Source organism: Mustela putorius, unplaced genomic scaffold, assembly GCF_011764305.1.
Source record: "Mustela putorius furo isolate JIRA1106 unplaced genomic scaffold, ASM1176430v1.1 tig00003923_pilon_pilon_pilon, whole genome shotgun sequence".
NCBI classification, from domain to species: Eukaryota; Metazoa; Chordata; class Mammalia; order Carnivora; family Mustelidae; genus Mustela; species Mustela putorius.
The window spans coordinates 84,705-96,907 of NW_025422068.1; positions in this window are offsets into that span (position 1 = coordinate 84,705).

The window sequence follows — 12,203 nt, forward strand, 5'->3', positions numbered from 1 at the left end:
AAATGCATAAAAGAATGTGATCTTGAAGTATGGAGTCCTCACTTAGGATATCCCCTTTGTATGGAAATGAATGCACTTAAGGGCTAAACAAACAGACCCTTTCTGTTTGTTTTTTTCCTTCCCAGGCATGGCAGAAAGGAAATGAATACCAGCACAGTTAACATATTCTTTTCTATCATGTTGTCTTGTTCACCAGTTTCGCTGTATTTCCTAACGTATACCAAATGGCAAATAATTTGGGACACATTGTTAGGTACAATCTAAATATTCTTCTCATTAATAAAATTGGAAAGCCATCTGTCCATAATGTGCGAGGCAAATTGAATCAACAGAGTACTTTTATTAGTGATTTAATTTACCTAGCACCAGTCTTTCTAGAAGCCTCTGGGGTTTTTTTCCACCGTCTATTTCCAGGCTCTAACTCATTCCCTTTCACAACGTCACTCTATTAAAAGTTGTTGAAATAAACTAGATTATGTATTTTCTAACTGCACCTTATCCAGCTAGGAAAATAAGTCTTTTAAATAGGCAATGCCACCTTATTTGCGTTTGTTGAAGTTTAATGGCAAAAGCAGCAGACCTTGAATGAATGCTGGTGTTCAGGGCATTTCCTTAAATTGGAGTCTTAAACTAACTGTAAGCTGGTCAGGGGAAGCACTGATACACAGAGTAACTAATGAGAATGTTCATAATCCATGCATTCTGTGGGAAGCGTTTTTTGTTTTGTTTTGTTTTTTGTATTTTGTCTTTTTTTTTTTTTAAAGGAGAGATCTCTTTCATTGACCATGTAATATTGGTTATCCATATTTCTCAGTTAAATATTATATATAGGGAATCTAGAAAAATGGTGGTAGAAAACATTGTCAGGACTCAGTGAAATCCTTATATCATACTGTATCAAAACATATTACATGATACTTTACAATAGCAAGAACATGACTCAAAATAAGAACTTGGAACTTGATATTTTATCATCACTGGACGATCAACTAAACCTCAGTTGTACTATCACTATGTAATTCTGAAGCTCGTACATTTAGTTTCCATGCATTTGGATTATCACTTCTTAATTCTGGGTCTCTTTTCACTGAGTATTCCCAGAAGCAAGCAAAATCTAGATAATCGCCCAAGTTCACAATATTTAAGAGACGAAATGAGGAGTTCAGTAAGCTAAATGATGACTCATTGTACATGAGCTCAAAGGGATATCCATACTCCTCCCAACTAATACGAATTAGGTTCAACGGATATTGCCATGTTGGAGACAAAAAAAGTGAGGCCCAGAGATGCCATTTAAGTAATACAAGACCCCACCACCAGAGACTATTAGAGCTGGGGTCTGACTATTCAGCTTGGCTACAGGACTCATGCTTTCACTATGGCAGTGAACTTCCGAGAACAGAGAAAGGAGTTTCTAAACCATTCTTGAGTTAAATGGCAGAACTTATATATTTTCAGATATATAAATACAGGCAATTCATCCTCCATGCATTTTTCTCAAATAGTCATTTGACCTTGTATTGTAACAAGGTGACAAAGAGATGCAAACAGAAATTATGGGGAAAAAATTGTAGTCAGTTCCCCAAAATGCATTGAGTTAAATGCAAATAATTATTATTATTTTTAAAGATTTTATTTATTTATTTGACAGACAGAGATCACAAGTAGGCAGAGAGGCAGGCAAAGAGAGAGAGAGAGAGAGAGAGAGAGAGAGAGAGAAGCAGGCTTCCTGCGGAGCAGAGAGCCCGATGCGGGGCTCGATCCCAGGACCCTGAGATCATGACCCGAGCCGAAGGCAGCAGCCCAAACCACTGAGCAACCCAGATGCCCCATATGCAAATAATTATTGATTCTACACACAAAAAAATGTGTTTTCAAAGAAAATGATGCAGGAGAAAGTTGAAATCAGACACAATAATTGCAACCTAAGAACTTAAAATGTGTAAGTAACTGGAAAAAATTATTGATTTCAGAAAACACATAAACACACAAGGAATAGTGACATGGATCATCCCATTTTTTTTTTTATAAACTTTTCCAGAATTGGGAAGGTAGAAGGTCTGGATGGTGATAAATGTACATCCAAGGCTTTTTGTATCAGACAACACCAAGACTCTCTCTCTATATAGTCAAAATTAAAATTTTTTTATAATTTTAAAGATTTTATTTATTTATTTGACAAACAGACATCATAAGAGGTAGAGAGGCAGGGAGAGAGGGGGAATCAGGCTCCCTGCTGAGCGGAGAACCTGATGTGGGGCTCGATCCCACCTGAGCCGAAGGTAAGGCTTAGCCTACGGATGCCTGCTTAACCCACTGAGCCACCCAGGCACCCCCAAAGTTTAAATTTCAAAGAAATGGTATGTTGTTCTCTGTTACCCAGACTACTTTAGATCAAAGCAAAAGGGAAGAGACATTTTAAATCATTTTATTAAATCATTTAAAAAATTATACTAAAACTAGACAGACAAATTAAGGATAAATTTAGGCACATCTCAATTATAAAAATACAATGCAAAAATACTAAGTGAACATATATCTATTAAAATGTTGTCTCCTATGCTAGGGGTATGTCATATCTGGTCTGAAGTCTCAAGGCAAAGAATCCCGACGTATTATAGCACCATGGCAAATAGTGGGTACAGTATTAGTTATGTTTGTACATGATTCTCAGTGATAAAAACAATATACCTTTTTTAAAAAAGATCTTATTTATTTGAGAAAGAGAGAGAGAGAGAGGTGGGGGGAAAGCATGGAGAGCAGGTGAATGGGAGAAGAAGGCTTCCTACTGAACAGAGAGTCTGATGTGGGTTTGATCCTAGGACCCTGAGATCATGACCTGAGCCAAAGGTAGACACAACTGGCTGAGCCACTCCTGTGTCCCGAGGTAATATACTTTTAAACAATCAATTTTCAAGAAATATAACAAAGTCATAACTTTTACCTAGTAATTTCAAAATAGACAAAGCAGAAATTGATAACATTTTAAGGGAATTGAATTCCATCATTCACCATCATAATTGTATTTCACAATGCCTCTTAATACTAAATATATAAAGCAGACATAAATATTTGGTATTTGTATTGCCAGTTTGAACTACATGATTGATATTTTTGAATACTGCACCCAACTAGATAATATATATTTTAAAAATTGAGCAATCATCCACAAAATCAATTAAATACAAGTCCCAGAGTAATGGTAAATTTCACAGATCAAGTATCACTTTTGGTACCATCTTCAAACGAATGTAGTTAAGTCACAGTACAATAGGGAAGAGCCTTGGAAAACCAAAAACACATGATTCTATGACCTATGAATCAAATAAGAATAATGGAAATAATTAAGTGAAACTAAATAAACATTAAAGTTGTAATATCAAAAATTTTCTGGAATTGTCAGAAAATAGAAATTTATGACCTTAATTGCTCATAATAACATAAAATAGAGGGTGAAATATTGTTAGCTAAGCAGACAAGTTAAGAGATTAGAAAATGGGGGTACCTGGGTGGCTCAGTGGGTACCTGGGTGGCTCAGGTCATGATCCCAGGGTCCTGGGATCCATCCCCGCATTGGGCTCTCTGCTCAGCAGGGAGCCTGCATCCCTCTCTCTCTCTGCCTGCCTCTCTGCCTAAATAAAATCTTAAAAAAAAAAAAAGGAAATTAGAAAATGAAGAATCCAATAAAGTCAAAGGCAGAGGAAAGATAATCGATGAAAAAGAAATCAAAGAAACATTACAGAGCCATAATAGTGCCAAAGCTTTAGTTCCTTTGAAAGGATTAATGAAAAGAAGGCTAATTAATTAATGAAAAAATGGCTAATTAATTTCAGGAATGATTATGAGGGACAGAGAGAGGAAGAAAGGAAGGAGGGAAGGAAAGAAGAAGGAAAGAAAGAGGGAAAGAAGGAAATAGATGGGAAAGAAAATGAGAAAGCAAATGTGGAGGGCCCCAAGGGTAACAAAGTTCAAGTGTCTGACTCTTGTTGGTTTGGCTCAGGTCATTATCAAGGAGTCATGGGATCCCCCACCCCCGCCTTGAGCTCCACACTAAGCAGGGAGTCTGCTTCCCTCTCTCTCTTCCCATCTGCCCCTCCCCACTGTGGTCTCTGTCTTTCTCTCGCTCTAAAAGGAAATAAGTAAATATGAAACAAAACAAAACAAATGTGGTAATGTGATAAAATGTTGTCATTTCAGGCATCAGGGTAAGGGATCCATGGGAATTTTTTTTTTGTAATGTGTTTATGGTTTTCTGTAGGTTGAGAATCATTTCAAAATAAAAAGTTACAGTGTTATAAATTATTGCAAAGGATTACATTTTGTGATTTTTAACTTTCTTCTGCGTTTCTGTGCTTTAGAGGAATTTGTCAGTTAGAATTATCATACTGTATAAAAAACAATCTAAAGGACGAGTCAAGATGGTGGAGAAGTAGCAGGCTGAGACTATTTCAGCTAGCAGGAGATCAACTAGATAGCTTACTAAAGGTTGCAAAAACCTACAAATCCATCGGCAGATCGAAAAGAAGAAGAACAGCAATTCTAGAAACAGAAAATCAACCACTTTCTGAAAGGTAGGACTGGTGGAGAAGTAATCCAAGGCAACGGGACGATAGACCCCGGGGGGAGGGGCCGGCTCCCGGCAAGCGGCAGAGCAACGGAGCACAAAATCAGGACTTTTAAAAGTCTGCTCCACTGAGGGACATCAATCCAGAAGCTAAACTGGGGTGAAGTCCACGCGGGGTCAGCAGGGCCTCAGGTCCCGCAGGGCCACAGAAGGATGGGGGTGTCTGAGTGTCTCAGAGCTTGCAGGTATTAGAACGAACGGGGAAGCCGGCTACAGAGACAGAATGAGCTCACAGTTCAGGGTTACCTTGAACCGGTCCCAGGCTCAGTAAGCTTGGAGCATAGCTGGGGGGTCAGACAGATGGGAGTTACTGGGCGCTGTTCTCTGAGGGCACACTGAGGAGTGGGGCCCCAGGCTCTCGGCTCCTCCAGGCCGGAGACCAGGAGGCCGCCATTTGTATTCCCGTCCTCCAGAACTCTACGGAAAGTGCTTAGGGAACAAAAGCTCCTGAAAGCAAACCCGATCGGTTTACTCAGCCTGGCCCCTGGTAAGGGCGGTGCAATTCCGCCTGGGGCAAATACACTTGAGAATCACTACAACAGGCCCCTCCCCAGGAAGATCAACCAGAAATCCAGCTAGGAACAAGTTCACCTACCAAGGACTGTGGTTTCAATACCAAGGAGAGAGGCAGAATTCCAGAGGAGGAGAAAGCAAAGTGCGGAACTCATGGCTTTCTCCCCATGATTCTTTAGTCTTGGAGTTAATTTAAAATGTTTTTCTTTTTTTTTTTTTTTTTTTTTCTATTTTTTTTAATATTTTATTTATTTATTTATTTATTTATTTATTTATTTTTATTTTTTATTTTTTATAAACATATATTTTTATCCCCAGGGGTACAGGTCTGTGAATCACCAGGTTTACACACTTCACAGCACTCACCAAATCACATACCCTCCCCAATGTCCATAATCCCACCCCCTTCTCCCAAACCCCCTCCCCCCGGCAACCCTCAGTTTGTTTTGTGAGATTAAGAGTCACTTATGGTTTGTCTCCCTCCCAATCCCATCTTGTTTCATTTATTCTTCTACCCACTTAAGCCTCCATGTTGCATCACCACTTCCTCATATCAGGGAGATCATATGATAGTTGTCTTTCTCTGCTTGACTTATTTCGCTAAGCATGATACGCTCTAGTTCCATCCACGTTGTTGCAAATGGCAAGATTTCATTTCTTTTGATGGCTGCATAGTATTCCATTGTGTATATATACCACATCTTCTTGATCCATTCATCTGTTGATGGACATCTAGGTTCTTTCCATAGTTTGGCTATTGTGGACATTGCTGCTATAAAACATTCGGGTGCATGTGTCCCTTTGGATCACTACATTTGTATCTTTAGGGTAAATACCCAATAGTGCAATTGCTGGGTCATAGGGCAGTTCTATTTTCAACATTTTGAGGAACCTCCATGCTGTTTTCCAGAGTGGCTGCACCAGCTTGCATTCCCACCAACAGTGTAGGAGGGTTCCCCTTTCTCCGCATCCTCGCCAGCATCTGTCATTTCCTGACTTGTTGATTTTAGCCATTCTGACTGGTGTGAGGTGATATCTCATTGTGTGGTTTTGATTTGTATTTCCCTGATGCCGAGTGATATGGAGCACTTTTTCATGTGTCTGTTGGCCATCTGGATGTCTTCTTTGCAGAAATGTCTGTTCATGTCTTCTGCCCATTTCTTGATTGGATTATTTGTTCTTTGGATGTTGAGTTTGCTAAGTTCTTTATAGATTCTGGACACTAGTCCTTTATCTGATATGTCGTTTGCAAATATCTTCTCCCATTCTGTCAGTTGTCTTTTGATTTTGTTAACTGTTTCCTTTGCTGTGCAAAAGCTTTTGATCTTGATGAAATCCCAATAGTTCATTTTTTCCCTTGCTTCCCTTGCCTTTTGCGTTGTTCCTAGGAAGATGTTGCTGCGGCAGAGGTCGAAGAGGTTGCTGCCCGTGTTCTCCTCAAGGATTTTGATGGATTCCTTTCGTACATTGAGGTCCTTCATCCATTTTGAGTCTATTTTTTTGTGTGTGGTGTAAGGAAATGGTCCAATTTCATTTTTCTGCATGTGGCTGTCCAATTTTCCCAGCACCATTTATTGAAAAGGCTGTCTTTTTTTCCATTGGACATTCTTTCCTGCTTTGTCGAAGATTAGTTGACCATAGATTTGAGGGTCTATTTCTGGGCTCTCTATTCTGTTCCATTGATCTATGTGTCTGTTTTTGTGCCAGTACCATGCTGTCTTGATGATGACAGCTTTGTAATAGAGCTTGAAGTCCGGAATTGTGATGCCACCAACGTTGGCTTTCTTTTTCAATATCCCTTTGGCTATTCGAGGTCTTTTCTGGTTCCATATGAATTTTAGAATTATTTTGTTCCATTTCTTTGAAAAAGATGGATGGTACTTTGATAGGAATTGCATTAAATGTGTAGATTGCTTTAGGTAGCATAGACATTTTCACAATATTTATTCTTCCAATCCAGGAGCATGGAACATTTTTCCATTTCTTTGTGTCTTCCTCAATTTCTTTCATGAGTACTTTATAGTTTTTCTGAGTATAGATTCTGTGTCTCTTTGGTTAGGTTTATTCCTAGGTATCTTATGGTTTTGGATGCAATTGTAAATGGGATTGACTCCTTAATATCTCTTTCTTCTGTCTTGCTGTTGGTGTAGAGAAATGCAACTGATTTCTGTGCATTGATTTTATATCCTGACACTTTACTGAATTCCTGTATAAGTTCTAGCAGTTTTGGAGTGCAGTCTTTTTGGGTTTTCCACATATAGTATCATATCATCTGCGAAGAGTGATAATTTGACTTCTTCTTTGCCGATTTGGATGCCTTTAATTTCCTTTTGTTGTCTGATTGCTGAGGCTAGGACCTCTAGTACGATGTTGAATAGCAGTGGTGATAATGGACATCCCTGTCGTGTTCCTGACCTTAGCGGAAAAGCTTTCAGTTTTTTCTCCATTGAGAATGATATTTGCGGTGGGTTTTTCATAGATGGCTTTGATGATATTGAGGTATGTGCCCTCTATCCCTACACTTTGAAGAGTTTTGATCAGGAAGGGATGTTGTACTTTGTCAAATGCTTTTTCAGCATCTATTGAGAGTATCATATGGTTCTTGTTCTTACTTTTATTGATGTGTTGTATCACATTGACTGATTTGCGGATGTTGAACCAACCTTGCAGCCCTGGAATAAATCCCACTTGGTCGTGGTGAATAATCTTTTTAATGTACTGTTGAATCCTATTGGCTAGTATTTTGTTGAGTATTTTCGCATCTGTGTTCATCAAGGATATCGGTCTATAGCTCTCTTTTTTGGTGGGATCCTTGTCTGGTTTTGGGATCAAGGTGATGCTGGCCTCATAAAATGAGTTTGTAAGTTTTCCTTCCATTTCTATTTTTTGGAACAGCTTCAGGAGAATAGGAATTAGTTCTTCTTTAAATGTTTGGTAGAATTCCCCCGGGAAGCCCTCTGGCCCTGGGCTTTTGTTTGTTTGGAGATTTTTAATGACTGTTTCAATCTCCTAACTGGTTATGGGTCTGTTCAGGCTTTCTATTTCTTCCTGGTTCAGTTGTGGTAGTTTATATGTTTCTAGGAATGCATCCATTTCTTCCAGATTGTCAAATTTATTGCCGTAGAGTTGCTCATAGTATGTTCTTATAATAGTTTGTATTTCTTTGGTGTTAGTTGTGATCTCTCCTCTTTCATTCATGATTTTATTTATTGGGGTCCTTTCTCTTTTCTTTTTGATAAGTCGGGCCAGGGGTTTATCAATTTTATTAATTCTTTCAAAGAACCAGCTCCTAGTTTCGTTGATTTGTTCTATTGTTTTTTTGGTTTCTATTTCATTGATTTCTGCTCTGATCTTTATGATTTCTCTTCTCCTGCTGGGCTTAGGGTTTCTTTCTTGTTCTTTCTCCAGCTCCTTTAGGTGTAGGGTTAGGTTGTGTACCTGAGACCTTTCTTGTTTCTTGAGAAAGGCTTGTACCGCTATATATTTTCCTCTCAGGACTGCCTTTGTTGTGTCCCACAGATTTTGAACCGTTGTGTTTTCATTATCATTTGTTTCCATGATTTTTTTCAATTCTTCTTTAATTTCCCGGTTGACCCATTCATTCTTTAGAAGGATACTGTTTAGTCTCCATGTATTTGGGTTCTTTCCAAACTTCCTTTTGTGGTTGAGTTCTAGCTTTAGAGCATTGTGGTCTGAAAATATGCAGGGAATGATCCCAATCTTTTGATACCGGTTGAGTCCTGATTTAGGACCGAGGATGTGATCTATTCTGGAGAATGTTCCATGTGCACTAGAGAAGAATGTGTATTCTGTTGCTTTGGGATGAAATATTCTGAATATATCTGTGATGTCCATCTGGTCCAGTGTGTCATTTAAGGCCTTTATATCCTTGCTGATCTTTTGCTTGGATGACCTGTCCATTTCATTGAGGGGAGTATTAAAGTCCCCTACTATCATTGTATTATTGTTGATGTGTTTCTTTGATTTTGTTATTAATTGGTTTATATAGTTGGCTGCTCCCACATTGGGGGCATAGATATTTAAAATTGTTAAATCTTCTTGTTGGACAGACCCTTTGAGTATGATATAGTGTCCTTCCTCATCTCTTATTATAGTCTTTGGCTTAAAATCTAATTGATCTGATATAAGGATTGCCACTCCTGCTTTCTTCTGATGTCCATTAGCATGGTAAATTCTTTTCCACCCCCTCACTTTAAATCTGGAGGTGTCTTCGGGCTTAAAATGTGTTTCTTGGAGGCAACATATAGATGGGTTTTGTTTTTTTATCCATTCTGATACCCTGTGTCTTTTGACAGGGGCATTTAGCCCATTCACATTCAGGGTAACTATTGAGAGATATGAATTTAGTGCCATTGTATTGCCTGTAAGGTGACTGTTACTGTATATGGTCTCTGTTCCTTTCTGATCTACCACTTGTAGGCTCTCTCTTTGCTTAGAGGACCCCTTTCAAGATTTCCTGTAGAGCTGGTTTGGTATTTGCAAATTCTTTCAGTTGTTGTTTGTCCTGGAAGCTTTTAATCTCTCCTTCTATTTTCAATGATAGCCTAGCTGGATATAGTATTCTTGGCTGCATGTTTTTCTCCTTTAGTGCTCTGAAAATATCATGCCAGCTATCTTTCTGGCCTGCCAGGTCTCTGTGGATAAGTCAGCTGCCAATCTAATATTTTTACCATTGTATGTTACAGACTTCTTTTCCCGGGCTGCTTTCAGGATTTTCTCTTTGTCATTGAGACTTGTAAATTTTACTATTAGGTGACGGGGTGTGGGCCTATTCTTATTGATTTTGAGGGGCATTCTCTGAACCTCCTGGATTTTGATGCTCGTTCCCTTTGCCATATTGGGGAAATTCTCCCCAATAATTCTCTCCAGTATACCTTCTGCTCCCCTCTCACTTTCTTCTTCTTCTGGAATCCCAATTATTCTAATGTTGTTTCGTCTTATGGTGTCACTTATCTCTCGAATTCTCCCCTCGTGGTCCAGTAGCTGTTTGTCCCTCTTTTGATCAGCTTCTTTATTCTCTGTCATTTGGTCTTCTATATCACTAATTCTTTCTTCTGCCTCATTTATCCTAGCAGTGAGAGCCTCCATTTTTGATTGCACCTCATTAATAGCTTTTTTGATTTCACCTTGGTTAGATTTTAGTTCTTTTATTTCTCCAGAAAGGGCTTTTATATCTCTCGAGAGGGTTTCTCTCATATCCTCCATGCCTTTTTCGAGCCCGGCTAGAACCTTGAGAATTGTCATTCTGAACTCTAGATCTGACATATTACCGATGTCTGTATTGATTAGGTCCCTAGCCTTCGGTACTGCCTCTTGTTCTTTTTTTTGTGTTGAATTTTTACGTCTTGTCATTTTGTCCAGATAAGAGTAAATGAAGGGGCAAGTAAAATACTAAAAGGGTGGCAACAACCCCAGGAAAATATGCTTTAACCAAATTAGAAGGGATCCAAAATCGTGAGTGGGGAGAAAGGGGATAAAAAGAGGTTCAAAAAGGAAGAGAGAAAAAAGAAAAAAAAAAAAAAAAAAAAAAAGAAAAGAATTTTAAAAAAAGAAAACACCTAAGAAAAATGTAAAAAAAAAGAAAATATATATATATATTAGATAAACTAGTAAAAAATCGTTAAAAAAGAAAAAGGTAACAGTTAAAAAAAAAAATTTTTACCCGAAGGCGAGAAAAAAAAAAAAAAAATGAAAAAGAAAAAATTAAATTAACTGCAAGACTAAAAAAAATCACAGGAAAAAAGCCATGAGTTCCGTGCTTGGCTTTCTCCTCCTCTGGAATTCTGCTGCTCTCCTTGGTATTGAAACCGCACTCCTTGGTAGGTGAACTTGGTCTCGGCTGGATTTCTTGTTGATCTTCTGGGGGAGGGGCCTGTTGTAGTGATTCTCAAGTGTCTTTGCCCCAGGCGGAATTACACCGCCCTTACCCGGGGCCGGGGTGAGTAATCCGCTCGGGTTTGCTTTCAGGAGCTTTTGTTCCCTGAGCGCTTTCCTTAGAGTTCCAGAGGACGGGAATACAAATGGCGGCCTCCTTGTCTCCAGCCCGGAGGAGCCGAGAGCCCAGGGCCGCACTCCTCAGTGCGCCCTCAGAGAACCGCGCCCAGTTACTCCCGTCTGCCTGACCTCCGGCCGCGCTCCGAGCTCACCGAGCCTGCGACCGGTTCAAGGTAACACGGAGCTGCGAGCTTACTGTCAGCTCTGTCTCTGTAGCCGGCTTTCCCGTTCCAATACCCGCAAGCTCTGCGACACTCAGACACCCCCGATCCTTCTGTGACCCTGCGGGACCTGAGGCCACGCTGACCCCGCTTGGGCTTCGCCCCGGTTTAGCCTCTGGAGCGATGTCCCTCAGCGGAACAGACTTTTAAAAGTCCTGATTTTGTGCGCGGTTGCTCCGCCGCTTGCCGGGAGCCGGCCCCTCCCCCCGGGGTCTATCTTCCCGTCGCTTTGGATTCACTTCTCCGCTGGTCCTACCTTTCAGAAAGTGGTTGATTTTCTGTTTCCAGAATTGCTGTTCTTCTTCTCTTCGATCTGCCGATGGATTTTCAGGTGTTTGCAATCTTTAGATAAGCTATCTAGCTGATCTCCGGCTAGCTGAAGCAGTCTCAGCTTGCTACTTCTCCGCCATCTTGACTCCTCTCCTCAAAATGTTTTTCTTTTTAAAATTTTTTTTCTTCTTCCGCTAAATTTTTTTAACTTTTACTTTTTATTTTTTAATGTTTTTTAATTAGTTTATCTAATTTATATATATATATATTTTTTTTCTTTTTTATACTTTTTCTTTATTCGTTTTCTTTTTTTAGTTGTTTCTTTGCTTTTTTTTCTCTCTTCTTTCTGAACCTCTTTTTATCCCCCTTCTCCCCCCTCACGAGTTGGGATCTCTTCTGATTAGGTTAAAGCATATTTTTCCAGGGGTTGTTGCCACCCTTTTAGAATTTTACTTGTTCCTTCATATACTCTTATCTGGACAAAATGACAAGGTGGAAAAAATCACCACAAAAAAAAGAACAAGAGGCAGTACCGAAGGCTAGGGACCTAATCAGTACAG